This window comes from Mixophyes fleayi, chromosome 11 (assembly GCF_038048845.1).
Source record: "Mixophyes fleayi isolate aMixFle1 chromosome 11, aMixFle1.hap1, whole genome shotgun sequence".
In the NCBI taxonomy this organism is placed as follows: Eukaryota; Metazoa; Chordata; class Amphibia; order Anura; family Limnodynastidae; genus Mixophyes; species Mixophyes fleayi.
In genome coordinates this window covers 12,436,906-12,451,367 of record NC_134412.1, presented here as the reverse complement: position 1 = coordinate 12,451,367, position 14,462 = coordinate 12,436,906, and the positions used below count along the sequence as shown (strand labels likewise).

General features: G+C 37.6%; 1 pseudogene; it reads left to right on the top strand.

Moving 5' to 3' along the window:
* Positions 1-7,810: 7,810 nt before the first annotated feature.
* Positions 7,811-8,900, top strand: LOC142107472 (chemerin-like receptor 1; annotated as a pseudogene).
* The last annotated feature ends 5,562 nt before the right edge of the window (positions 8,901-14,462 follow it).

Below are 14,462 nucleotides of genomic sequence, written 5' to 3'. Positions count from 1 at the left end.
CTTTACACACACACTTTTTCTAAGTGTATTATGCCAATAATTGTGAGGATTTACTTGTTAACATGTTTATAACATTTTACTTCTTAACATGATTTTACTTGATTCACTAGTTGTCATGATGTACATTGAACTATATATAAACTTATAATTATCAGATTTCATTTTTTAATCTGATGCACATTGAACTGTTTATAATAAAAAGTACCTTAAATTACATTTGCTGCAGAAAAGTATTGATACTCACATAAGAATCATTGCAGTTTAAAAACAGTGAAGGTTTTATCATGTATCAACTTTTTACATGAAGAGAACTATGCCCCAAAGAGCCAAAATTCTAATTAATTAAGTGCATATTCCAGTGTACACCTAATAGTTCAGCACTTTACTGCTTTTCAGGCAAGTAAGTTACTATGCAAAAATAAATACAATTAAGAGACAGATTGAAAACTTAAGGTTGTCTGTTTGGCATCTCATTAGAGGATACCCTTAATAAAATAATTTGCAAATATATCTTTATTCTCCTGACATTCGCAAAAGTCAAAATACCCTGTACATGGCTTATTGCTGATTCCCCTATCTTCCAAAAAGGGCGAGATCTCGTAAACGATGTGGGCCATAAATGCTACTTGTACTGGGTTAGAAATGCCAATTATAACTATTATCCATACTTGCCAACTTTTCCTCGTTGGCTTCAGGGAGATCCTGGGGGAGGGGGCATGCGGGGGCAGGGCTTTACAAATCACATCATTTTGGCCCAACCCCCTAAATGATTGTCACAATTTTAGGCTATTACAGCAGGGGACGGGGCTAAGATGATGCTATATTTGCGTCATTAAGCCCCGCCCCCACCACTTAATTATTGCAGGGCCGAGAACTGTGAGGTTGCTCTGCTCTCCCAGAAATGCGGGAGTCTCCCAGATATTCCGGGAGAGTAGGCCACTATGCGTTAAAGAAAAGCAGCTAATGAATCTCTAGAAACTGAAATGTCTTTTACATTTCTGTCTCCATTACTGAAGTCATGTTGTCTTATCTGTCAGTCTTTGATTAAATCTTGGTCTTCATGAAAATGGCCACCTCCATAGGCATCAATACATAGACATAGGACACAATTTCTGAACAATGTCATCATGCCACAGATGGCGATGACAACCACATCTTGTAGGAGAATGTCAGACTCTTCAGGGAGTGAGGGAGATCACCCCTATTTCAGGGAGTCTCCCTGACATTCAGGGAGAGTTGGCAAGTATGCTATTATCAGAAATGGTTTCGCTGGTACAACCCCAAATATAGAATACATTCTGGAAACAAAGAAGTTTAAATGCCTCCTTACTAGTATATCCACAGGCTTCTCTTTCTCTGTCCCTGGTTAGCATTGTCCTGCCCTTCTACCTGTTTATGTGTTGTCCGGAGCTATGTTATTAAATGTACAGGAATTCTGTTGTATTTGCTTTGTTAGTTTATCCACTGACACAGCTGTATATATATCACATCTCTGTATTGGAACAATTGCTATTATGTCGGTCCTTTTATTAGTAATTGTTTGTATCCTATTCTTAAACATTTACCTAACTTGTTAGTATATTTTTAACCTGGATAACTATTATATAATGTCATTGAACAGATTAGCAAATGCATGTTAGTATAGCAAATATCAGTTGTTTTTATTTCCTTTGTTTTATAAAATACTTCCAATACACAACACATGATTCAAAATAAAAATTAAAACATAAGGTTGTACTCTACATACTAATCATAAGTGTCATTGCAGTATAAGACATGTATTATGCCATGGAGTATTTTGAAACAAGAAAAAAGAAAGAACATTTTATTATATATATGTAAAAAAGTGTTGAACAAGTTATTGTGGTGTTTTGCTTATTCAATTAAAATGTACTTTAAATATATGTGTCTTATTTATTTTTATTTGTTTGGTATAATAGGCAGAGATGTTTAGAACCCCTCTCCGTACTCCAATAAACTGAGACAAAGTGTTGGAAAAGACCCAATGTTGATAATTAGTCCAAGCCACAGCCCAGGTTGATCGGATAGAGTCTATATATGTCATTGCTATTGAAATGGTGCTGAAAGTCTTGACACACATGGTGAAGGGACTGTTTTTCAACACAAATCTCTGTTTACACTATACCATGAGCGTTGGGTCCACCTGCTTAGCTAACTCCAGCCCCTGACTATTTAGAGCAGGGCTGGTGCCTTTATGGCTCCCCATTCCAGAAACTATCAGCCATGCATTGAAAAGTACTGCAGCATTTTCTAACTGCCTAGGCTATGTCGGCTGGGTTAAATAAATACAAATATACTGAAAAAATAGATATAAATAATTAATTTTAACACTTTGGGAACCGCCAGACTGTAGAATGAAAGTCATGGGCACTTCCTGTAAGAAAATGGTGGATGTGGCACACGTTTCCCTTGATAAGTGGCAGCATTAAAGACTTTCCTGTTTGCAGGGATCAGTGATAATTATATACATATAGTCAACGGATGTCCGTTATTACTATGTACACAGAAGTACTGCAGACATGTGAGGAATAAAAATTATGCCAGTTTTTGCTACTATGATTAACCTGTACTTTACACACTCGTGTTATCAGCTGGGGGTGTAAATGTAGAGGTCAGAGTCTATGACAAAGGTATGTTTACAGACCGTTTTGTATCTCTTTCTGCAAGTAATTCTCCTCTCATTCTCTGCCGACAGATGCAGCCTGCATCAGCAATTTCACTGCACTTCACTCTGTTGACAGCTACTTGTGCTCTCCTCCTCGATGTTGAAGAAAACTTAGCTGCGCTCACTTTTCTCTCTCTGCCTGTCACTTCAGTTCCCATCAAAAACAAAACAGACTCTAAATCTCGGAGACTCCACACTTTCTCCCAGAACAGCTCCTTCCAACTGCCTCAGGCGTCATACGTTCAGTTTTAAACTTCCCCCCTTTTATTTCTATGTATCATTTAGCAGTATTGTCCAGCTCTAATATCAGCACCCTATATGTGAAAGGATCAAAAGTCACTCAAAAATGTATATGAGCAGTGGCAACACACATCAGTTTCTTTAATGTGCACCCCGGAAGTACTTAGAGTTTGGCTGGGGTAGCACACTCTGCTGGTTGAGGCAGTAACAGGAATGAAACCCTTTCGAAATCTTACACATGTTATTTACCTATGACAGTTGTGCCTGGCAAGGAGCCTCTTCACTTCGTCCAAGTCCAACAATCTTCTCGCCGATACCTCCCCGATACCTGTGCAAGCATTTGCTCCTCCACAATTTAAGCCATTTTTTAAACCTATGGGGCTCCAGTGGAGTTCTAGATGTCCAATCTGAGGCACGTGGTGGGTTCAATGCTGAATTTGAACTATGGAGCCCATTCTATCTTTACGCTGAAAATCACTTTTACCTCTGTGCCCTATGCACTTTTCTCTGCTTAGGTGGTACTTATACTTATTGCACTTTTCTTATACTTATTGCACTTTTTACTGCCCTTTGTTTTTGTAGAACCCTGTACACCATGTATCGTTATCCTGTACGGTTATCCCATGCATGTACGACACTGCGGACCCTTTGTGGCGCCTCATAAATAAAAGATAATAATAACAGAGATATGCAAAGAGGTGCACTGTTAAAAAGTGAAAAATGGGAGCCAACTCCTCCAATTGGACACAGTTAAATTACTGCTCCTCTGCAAATTCTGCTCTCTTACTCCAAATACCCATGGCAATCTAAGTGCACCAAGGGAGCTGGAGGCAAATGGTTCCAGGTTTCCTAAATGAGGCACAACACATGTAAAATTTAGCATCATTTTAATTACATTAGCTGAAATAAGGCATATGTCACTATATCTACTGTCATTCATTCTAAGACAGGGTTGTTTTTTTCCACTGAAATGAGTTTGTTATTGTAGAACAGATAATGCATTCACTGACTATTATCTGGCCAGATACATATCTACAGCACTAATCTTCAAGAACAACAGTTGTGTGATAAATTCTAATTTTCATATTTGAAGCAGTTGTTGGAAATCGTAAAAAAAATCTAATTTCCTACCAGCCAATTGCAGATGTTAAAAAGAATGATAAAACAAGTGATCATTGTCATAATGTTCGGAGAGAGAAGCACACGGTGAAACGTTCACCCAGGAGCATAAAGGTAAGGAGCATTTAGGATGGATTATGTAGATAAATCACAATACATACAATGTAGAAATGTGTCTAACCCTATCCCAAAATCCCATTAGTCACAGCATTTTATATATCTTTTTGATTTATAATGGTTGCTTCTTAGTATGTTGAGGACCTCTAAATTATTTTTTTTTTATTTGAAGGAGTAGAAGAGATGTGGAACCAAGGGAATGAGACAGACCCCTTTCTTTGGGCTCAGGGCTGGTGGGTCCCCATACTGCTCTACTGCCTGTACCCTTCTGATGGCAGCCCTGGGTACATGTATCACAGGTTGAGGAATTCTAGTTAGGGGATAAGAGGGGTGTCATTTTTATTGCTGTCTTAGGAAGTTTGCGGTCTTCTAGAAAGCTTACAGGACCTTAAACTATAAAGAGAATTTCACTTTTTATAGCTCCATATATGCAATACTAAACTGCAATACATGCTTATAGGGTCAATGACAAACCAAAGAAAATAGGGACAGTGGATACTATTGCTTCAAATGCCACATCTTTACATTTGTATTATTTTATATACCTTTTATTCACCAAGTTTAATATTAGAATGAACACAATCCTCCACCCGCACATAGTGGCAATGTGAGACACCTATCAATCTGAGAAGATCTTGGTGTCAAACACAGCTCCAACTAGCTTATGTCACATATACATTAAACATCAATAGCACCAACATTATAATGAGAGCAATAATCCCACCAGCAAAGCAATTTTTTAAATAATTTTTTGCCAAATATATCTGAAACAATGTGTGGGCTTAAACTTATTGGTATGGTATAAGCAGCAGAGTTTCTTTAATATTTGCCCACTTAAACCACCTTCATTCCTTTCTCAATCAATTAATTTAACTGATATGTTTTAGTTTGATTTTAGAGTAGATCTGGATCTCCTTCTCTATTTTATGACATGATAAATATGCTAAATTCTGCTAAAAAATAAATATATTCACATTCTACTCCCCTGCCATAAAGAACATCAGGGATGTCCCTCTGTCTGGCCAGAAATAGTAAGAAAGTCTGTCCAGAAGTTCTCACTAAACAAGTTTAAAAATGTACTCTGTGATGGGTGAATAGAGGAAACAAAAACATACAGTGTATGTATCAACCTCTACAAGATTGCCGAACAACATTTTCGTGAGTTTTACAACTGCAAATAGAGACATTGCTCCATAAACCACAAAAACGTCCTTTTCTTTCCACATCTTCTTTTCATGTAGCTCTAGAACTGCACATTATCCGTAATTGGTCATTGGTCAGCCAACATTTATTTAGCACCCAGTGATCCATTTCTGAAAATATATGGGGAGCAGCATGTGTAATAAAACAAATAATCTGTAGCTCTAATTATACCATAAATGCATAATTATGAAATTTAAATGGGTATATGTAAGAAAAAAATACTTAATTGATATAAATGTATGTATGTATATATATATATATATATATATATATATATATATATATATATATATATACAGGGTGAGTCAAAAGTCGCAGTACACCCTTTTATTTCAAAAACTCTACAGGAATTGGGCCGATAGGCCGATTTCAAGATGGCGCCCATGTTTGGTACATACAGTAAAAGATAGACCACGTCACCCATACCTTACTGGAGTATTCAGGTTTCCCAATTCCTATATACATTTTTGAAATAAAAGGGTGTACTGCGACTTTTGACTCACCCTGTATATATATATATATATATATATATATATATATATATATAAAACTATTAAGCCATTTATCCTCATTTTCTTGTATTAAACATGATAGATTCAGCTGGATTTTTTCGTAAAATTTGCACATTTGAGAAATTTAGCTCTAATTCACAAATAAAAAAAAATTAGAAGGACCTCCTTGACCAAGTAGTCCCAAATGAATAGACAGATTAGACAATTTAGACCCATGAACATTTTACAAAACAAAATGAAAAAAAAAACAAAAAACACACAATGTTTAATTAAACATTATTTTAATAAACTGTTCTCCAAAACCCTTGTTCATCAATTTATTTTTTTAACTTACTTTTTGCCTTTCCACATATGCAGCTTCCAGGATCAGAATACATCATTGCCAAGTTCTTCATAGTGATCCTTGTGGACAACCACTGAATGTGAGTGCACCCATTGTGTTTGCATTTATTTAAACAATTGTGACAATATAATCCTATTTGGTACCCTGTGTATTAACCTTATGCTATTACCTAATTTGTTGCTGTCTTTTTTCTAATTTACAGTTTAGTAAAAGAACATCTATAGGGGTTTTCATTAGGTTTATGTTGGAATCTAGACCTGAGCTGATTAAAAGAGATTTCCACAATGAGATAGAAAACAGGAAAACAAGGTTGTAAGAAGAAATATTTATTAGAAGATTTTATGTTTGTGAATAAACTATGATAAACATATACTATAATGAAGGAACCATGAAACAAAGTTGACCTCATTTCCGAAGCACAAAATGGCCGAGTTGAAGCACAAAATCCACTTGAAGACATCACACACCGGGATTTACACTGGTGTTCCTAGATTTACACCAAAGCTCAGTTGTTTAGAGAGCAAAGTGATTGAGGAGTAATTTTCTCCGGGCGATGAAAGGGCTTTGGCAGATTGACGGCATTTCATGTTAAGTGTGGAGAAGGCGCACTGGTGTGCCCTGATGTGTAGAGCTGGGAAAAAATAGACTTTACTCTATGTAATATGATTATTAAAAGTTAAATTGGGCAGAGAGGGTGCATTTTTGACAGTGTTCTTTTCTTTGTAAAGGGGCACGTAGCGAAACACTGGAATTTCACATCAGAAGTACTTTGCCCATTTCTAAAAAACACTTGCAATACACAAAATTGTAGCATATAATAAAGACAGTATTAATGACCTCTAACTCTAAATAGTTCAAGAAGTTCATAAAAACAAACAGAGCAGTACTTTAGGAGAAAAAATGAAATAATTAAGGGGTGTTTCTAAAGGGGTAGGAGGTTGGACTTTGATATGACGTTTACGCTTGTGCATAGTGCTGTTCTTGAGATTTCTCTTCAGAAAGTTAGGCACATGTCTAGCTTGTGGAGGCATCTCCAGAAATTGTAAAATAAAATGTGCACCAGGCGGACCATAGAGACCAAAGGAATTTACAGTGCTCATCCAGTGGGCTTCACAAATGAGGTCCACAGAATTGTACTAAACAGGAGTGGTAATGAGTCCAGAGTAACGTACTATCCACAAAGCAGACAGCAATCACCCTGTAGCAGGAGACAGGGAGCAGGAGATAAATAGCAACTCAGGATCAGACTAGAAATAGGATGCAGCCAAGATACTAAAGAGATCCTAAGCTAGACAGAAATCAGGATATAGAAGCCTACAGACTCTGACACATCTGATCAGTTTTTATGGGTTACAGCTACTTTTATAAACAATGACCTGTTGTATAGTTTTTATAAATCTATGCTAAAAGTAGGAAAGTATTTTGTGCCAGCCAGATAATACACATGTAACTTCAGCAAACTTAATTAAAACTGTCATTAAACACTGTCTTTTCCTAAACTGATATTTGTTAAAATGTCTATTGAAATTAAATTGAATCTCATTTATTTATCTCTGAAGAATTGCTTCATCCTTTGACCCACGTGACAGAATGGAGAACAATACAACTGGATATGTGAACTCCAAGATCAAAGAATGTGGGGAAAACATCACTGCAAATATCTATGTCAACATTTCTGAAAGTTTCACACTTGGCTATGATGATGTCTCAGACAATGTGCTATTCATCCTTCATGTGTTCCCTATGGTAATCTACTCTGTGGTGTTTCTACTAGGGACAACAGGAAATGGGCTGATCATCTGGTTCACTGTCTTCAGGATGAAAAAAACACTCAATGTTGTGTGGTTCCTAAATCCTGCTATAGCCAATTTTATCTTTACATTCTTTCTCTTGAGAATTATCTACCTTGCCCTTAGTTTTGATTGGCGCTTTGGCAAGTTCATTTGCAAATCAAACAGTCAAATTGCCTTTATCAATATGTTTGCCAGCATCTTCCTGCTCACCGTTATCAGTATAGATCGTTGTATATCTGTAATATTTCCTGTTTGGTGTCAGAACCACCGATCGCCAAGATTATATTCAATCGTTGCCCTGGTTGTTTGGACATTGGCTTTTGTTTTCAGTTTACCTAACTTTATATTTAGAAACACAGTTGAGTCAGATGGATATGTATTCTGCTATAATAACTTTGGTGAGGTCATAGATGGTGTCCAGACTATACTTGGTAAATCAAGACACAGGGACACAGTAATTCAAAAGATTCATTGTAGGGTTTGTGATCCCTTTCTCCATCATTGTCATATGTTACACAGTGATTGCCTTGCGTATACAAAAAAATCACATTACAACATCTACCAAACCATTTAAAGTTACACTTGCTGTAATAATTTCTTTCTTTTTCTGCTGGTTCCCTTATCACATCTTCTCCTTCCTTGCATTGTCTAAAAAATATCAAACAGATCTCCATTATGTGCTAAGTGTAGGAATTCCCATCACCTCCAGCCTAGCATTTATTAGCAGCTGTGTTAATCCCGTTCTCTACGTTTTCATTGGTTGGGATTTCAAGAAAACCTCATGTGTCTCTATACAGTCTATATTTGAGAAAGTTTTCACTGAGGATACTTTGCACACAGATTTACAGTCTAAACCTAAGTCCACCTCTTATTTTCAACTGGTCTGAAATTAAACCAGTAGATAAATTATTACTCACAAAGCATTATGTCATCAATTTTATGTAAATAGATACTGCATCCAGTTCTAAATTCCACTTTCATCCTAAACTATCTTCTTTGTCTGAAATCAGGAATAGCTATCTGACTGAGATACTGTTCATATAATACACAGCACAAAGTGTAGTTGACATCATGGAAGCCATTTTAGAACTTGAGCTTCTGTCTCGGTTCATTTATTCCTTTTAATATACTAAAAACCAAAGGTAATCGTTCAAATTATTCCAGCGGAGGTGGCATTTTCAGTCCAAATGTGGCTCATCTATTGGTCAGTGCTCCTTCAACATTGATTGCAGAAAGCAACAAAGATGGTGGTTGGCAGAGCAAGTAGAGGAGTCTTAAAGCAGAGGAAGTATTCTCCCACTCCTGTACGTCCTCTACCCATGATGCCAGACACTGGTCTTGAAATGAGAATTTACATTAAGGAGGAAGCGCAGGCGATTGCTGTCTCACTGCGCTCCCTTCCACAATCAATGTTTCAGAAGTGGTAACCAATGAATAGGAGAAAGTAAGTGCGGTATTGAGAAATGTGATTTTTCTAAGCTGACGCCATCTTGTTGCCTAATAGCTATTTTGTTCTCATATAGCTTAAAGACAGATTAGATACAGCTAGTTTGTAGGAGTTATTCATTGTTTGCAGGAGACTGTGCTCATGACCTTGAATAGGGCACCACAGCAGATAAGCCAACTCCCCCCTGGGGAGTATTCCTGTGTGAAAATTAAGGAATGCAGCAACATCTGTGTAAAGGGAACATGAGTGGTTAAAACCTTTTGGATGGTAGTTTTCGGTAATACGTGATTTTTGCTATAGAGATATGGACTTGTAACTAATAAAGCAGAGCTAATTGTACATGCAAACCATGCAGTGTATTTAATTCTCTCCAGCTGATGAGCTCATAACTGATAAACTGACACTTACAGGTGAACAATCTGATTTGGATTCGACAGTATGAAGGAGCGAGCTTTGTGGTGTGAACCTCATCCCTGCTTTCCCTAAAATGTTTCCACGTGAGATGAAATACTCATCTTACTTCATGGACAGGACATTTTCTAAGAGATACTCTAAAAAGCATGAAGAGAATGTTATATTTATTAGGTTTGTATACCTCTCAATGTGAATTAAAAGGGCAGTAGAAGTCAGTATAGAATTCTATGACCATTTAAAGATAATTTTAATATACTTATAATCTATAGTAGAGGGTATTTTATTGTGTACAGAACATAAGAGTACCTTATGAATGCTGTAATTGTGATATCACTAAAAACTATGAACCTTATGTATAGTTTTATGTTTTTATTATGTACATATTATTATTGTTATTATTATCATCATTTATTTGTTAGGCGCCACAAGGTATCCGCCCTGTTCATACGAGCTTACATCCTAAGGGAGGGTAAACAGACCAGGCACAAGAGGAGCCAGTTGAGGCAAGAGGAGAGAAGGGAGGACGAGCTAAAGGGAGGAGATGGGGGTTAAGTAGATAGTTGGTAGGCTTTGAGGAAGAGGTGAGTTTTGTGTGCAAGTTTGAAGGAGCACAGAGTAGGAGAGAGACAGATGGAACGAGGGAGGTCATTCCAGAGAAGGGGGGCTGCACGGGAAAAGTCTTGGATTCTGGAGTGTAAAGAGGTGATAAGAGTGGATGAGAGGCGGCGGTCGTTGGCCGAGAGCAGGGAGCGGGCAGGAGTGTGAATGGAGAGGAGGTTAGAGATATACGTGGCAATAGAGTTGGAGAGAGCCTTGTAAGTGGTGGTGAGGAGTTTGAAAAGGATTCTGTAGGGGAAGGGGAGCCAGTGTAAGGCAAGGCAGAGAGGGGAGGCAGAGGAGGAGCGGCGTGAGAGGAAGATGAGTCTTGTGGCCGCATTGAGTATAGAGCGGAGGGGGGAGAGACGGGAGTGGGGGAGGCCAGTGAGGAGGAGGTTACAATAATCGAGGCGGGAGATGATGAGTGCGTGGAAGATAGATTTGTTGGCATCCTGAGAGAGAAAAGGACGGATGCGGGCGATGTTGCGTAGTTGGAAGTGACAGGCTTGGGCAAGGGAATGAATGTGGGGGGCAAAAGAGTGAGAGGAGTCGAGGGTGACACCCAGGCAGCGAAGTTGGGTGACAGAGGAGATGGTACATATTTAAATGGTTTAGAAATGTAAAGTCACGGGAGCAACAGGGGAATATTGTAAATACAAAAAAGTTGACTGTTAAATTGCACATTGTGGGACTGCCTTAACTACATAAATAAATATTTCTCGGGGCTAAATAAATATATTTATAAAAGTTTGTATATATGCTAATTATTGTATAAGGAAGACAGAGTGCTGAAGGAGAAAAAAGCTGCAATAAATCAAGTGAGTCCAATTTTTATGCACAATATAAAAGAAGAATTGCACTTACAAAGCCATAGGCAATAAAAACATATAGGGAATTAACACCAATAGTCATTTCTACAGTGATTTGACTGGCTGAAAAGGTTACCTGCACCCAATAGGTAGCTGTTTTTGTTGTGTGTATGTGTATGTCTGTCCTACAACCAGTAACAGGGAAAAATAAGGATTTTGGAGTATAGTTTAGGGTTAAGCGTCAGAGTGTGCATTTTCCTCAATTCACTCATCATAGTCCTCATCAGTGTCAGCAAGAATGCTCAGATTTCAATTCTAATTTCTAAATGGAGCCAATCAGCCTCCGCAGCTTTATATTTAGGAACACAGGAAAATCCTCAGTCCATTTAAGAGCACTCAGACCTCTCAGTTCTAGTTATTGTAGTCTAAGTCCCAAAGCTTGGAAGTTGTTTCAAAATCCACTCCTCCCAAAAGTATCACTTAGATGTTAGATTACTATATCTCAGTGTAGTTGTGAACACGGAATGAGTCTGAGATTTGAAAAAGTCTAAAACTTCTACTGGGACAGTTTAGTTCTCTTGTTACAGGCCTATATATATATATATATATATATATATATATATATATATATATATATACATACACATCTACATGAACTTAAGCCCAGGAAACAGTGGCCACTTTAGGGTATTCAAATGCGGTTGTTCATATTGGTAATATTTACGTACTGTACACAGCTATACAGAGACTACTTTTAACACATTTTTATCTAGATTATCTGTATTTCAGGGAATGAAGGTGATGCATTGCCTGTTTACAAAATTAGTCAAAGATTCAACAAGAGCATTATTCGCAATAATAAAACTTCTGGTTAAAAGCAAGTTGTGCTTAGGATACAATGGATGTGTGGACTTCAAAGAAGCCAGTGGATCTCAAATACCTTCTTTTCTGGCATTTGTGGCCAATAGATTTGGATATGTCAGTATTTGAGTTATGATAATGTTGGTATAAATGCATTGGTTTGCCCATGGGTTTTCCTCGGTAGCCCAAGTATACACCTCACAATATATTATTTGTAAACATGTTAATGCAGTAAACCTGTTAATGCCATACCCTCTGCAGTGCCTAACCCTGATTGCCCATTTCTGACAAATACAAATCGAATTTATATAAATAAAGAAAGCTTGACATTTAAATGTAATGACTGTTGTTGATCTGTTCAGTAGCTTGATAGAGGCTTATCCAGCAGAGCCTGCGGACCGCAGGTACAGTTTAGAAAGAAAGCGCAGGGGTTAGTAACAGGACCTGAGAGCCTGGTGCGTGACAGCATGCAAATAAGACAAGGTCAGGTAGGGATTCCCTAGTTCTGTGCGTTAAACAGGGCCAAACAAATCGTATCCCCTCCACAAAGCCCAGGTCTGAAATATTCCTCACTTTTTATATTTTTCCTTAACCTCACTAGTTATAGTGAAATTTATTGGGGATGACTTACCCTAATCATTATTGTGGTGTTTGGGAATGTGCATTATAAGCTTAGCATAATATGACAATTTAATAAAAAGCTTTAAAAAGAGGAAATGCACAGCAGACAGCCAAATGAGGAGCTGTGTTGTGTCCTGCAGGAGGAGGCAAGAGACATTGAAGACCCAAAATTGTTGCAAGTTGAAAGCAGATAGCTGGTCTGTTCCTCTAGAGTTAAATGGCGTTAGAAGGAGCTCAGGAAAGTCCTGGATTACAGAGTAGCAAAATGAGTAGCAATATTGTTACGTTGACCAATTGTAGACAGGAGAGAAACCTGTCCCTCAATAGCAGGTACCACTAGAAGCCACATCAGTGACTGGATGAGAATAAATCTAGCAATACAAGGGCTGTGTTTTTGAGTTTTCAGCCTCTAAAGTAAATAGGTATTGAGCAAAACTGCACACTTAATAGAGAGGGACCAAGAAAGGAAGCAGTGTCCCAATGAAGGCTAGTCGTTTGTTGTTTTCTTGCAAATGATTAATTATTTAATATGTAGTGTGTCTAAGTAAAGAACATTTATGTTAAAATGTCTGAGTCTGGTGGAGAATCTATGTTGCACCTTGCAAACTAGCAAAAATTTTAATATCTGGGCAGCTTGGTGACAAAGCACTTCTGCCTCACAGCGCTGGGGTCATGAGTTCAATTCCTGACCATGGCCTTATCTGTGTGGAGTTTCTATGTTCTTCCTGTGTTTGTGTGGATTTCCTCAGGATGCTCCGGTTTCCTCCCACACTCCAAAAACATAATAGTGGGTTAATTGGCTGCTATCAATATTGACCCTAGTCTCTCTCTGTCTGTCTGTGTGAGTATGTTAGGGGAATTTAGACTGTAAGCTCCAATGGGGCAGAGACTGATGTGAATGAGTTCTCTGTACAACGCTGCAGAATCAGTGGCACTATATAAATAAATAGTAATGATGACGATTAATATCCTTGACAATTTATTAAATTTGCCTAATAGCAAGCTGTACACTGACATTTTGTTCTGTGATATTTGTTTTTTTTTGCACTGTAGAACACACACATACTTTGGAAGGTTTCTTTATTTTCAGTGTCTCCATATCTAATCACCCCATGAGTCACACCATTGGATTAGATTACAAACCCTTATGAATATTATGTTATCACAATGAACTGAAGTTTAGCAACAATGAGATGTAATATTTAGCAGACATAGGTGACACAGAAGGATGTGTAATGAAGTGATTTCTTCAATGAGGATATAATCTGCAGCAGTTACAATATTCTAAGGAAAAAGACCAATGATATTTCACTGATAACCACTTTTTGGAATGGGATCTGGAATATTACACCTGCCATCCGTGGATTTAATTTTAGAGTCTGGATACTTTGTAACAAGTGGAAAATACACTGAAACAGTATAATACAATCATTTTTGACCACCAGGATGTTTGGGACTCTACTTCAGGGATGTCTAAATACATGTCAGGATTCCCAGTGTCTCCGGGGGTGTAATTAGTCTTCTACTATTAAAATATTAAGACGGTCTTTGATTTTATATTTCCCTGGATTATTCAGGATGGGGGAAATATTTTGAGCCCTGAAATATGCTTTATTCTTACGCTCAATATTGACATGAGACCAGTAATTAACAGTGTTTCACATGTTGCTGGTATAAGCCTGATATGTGATATGATATCT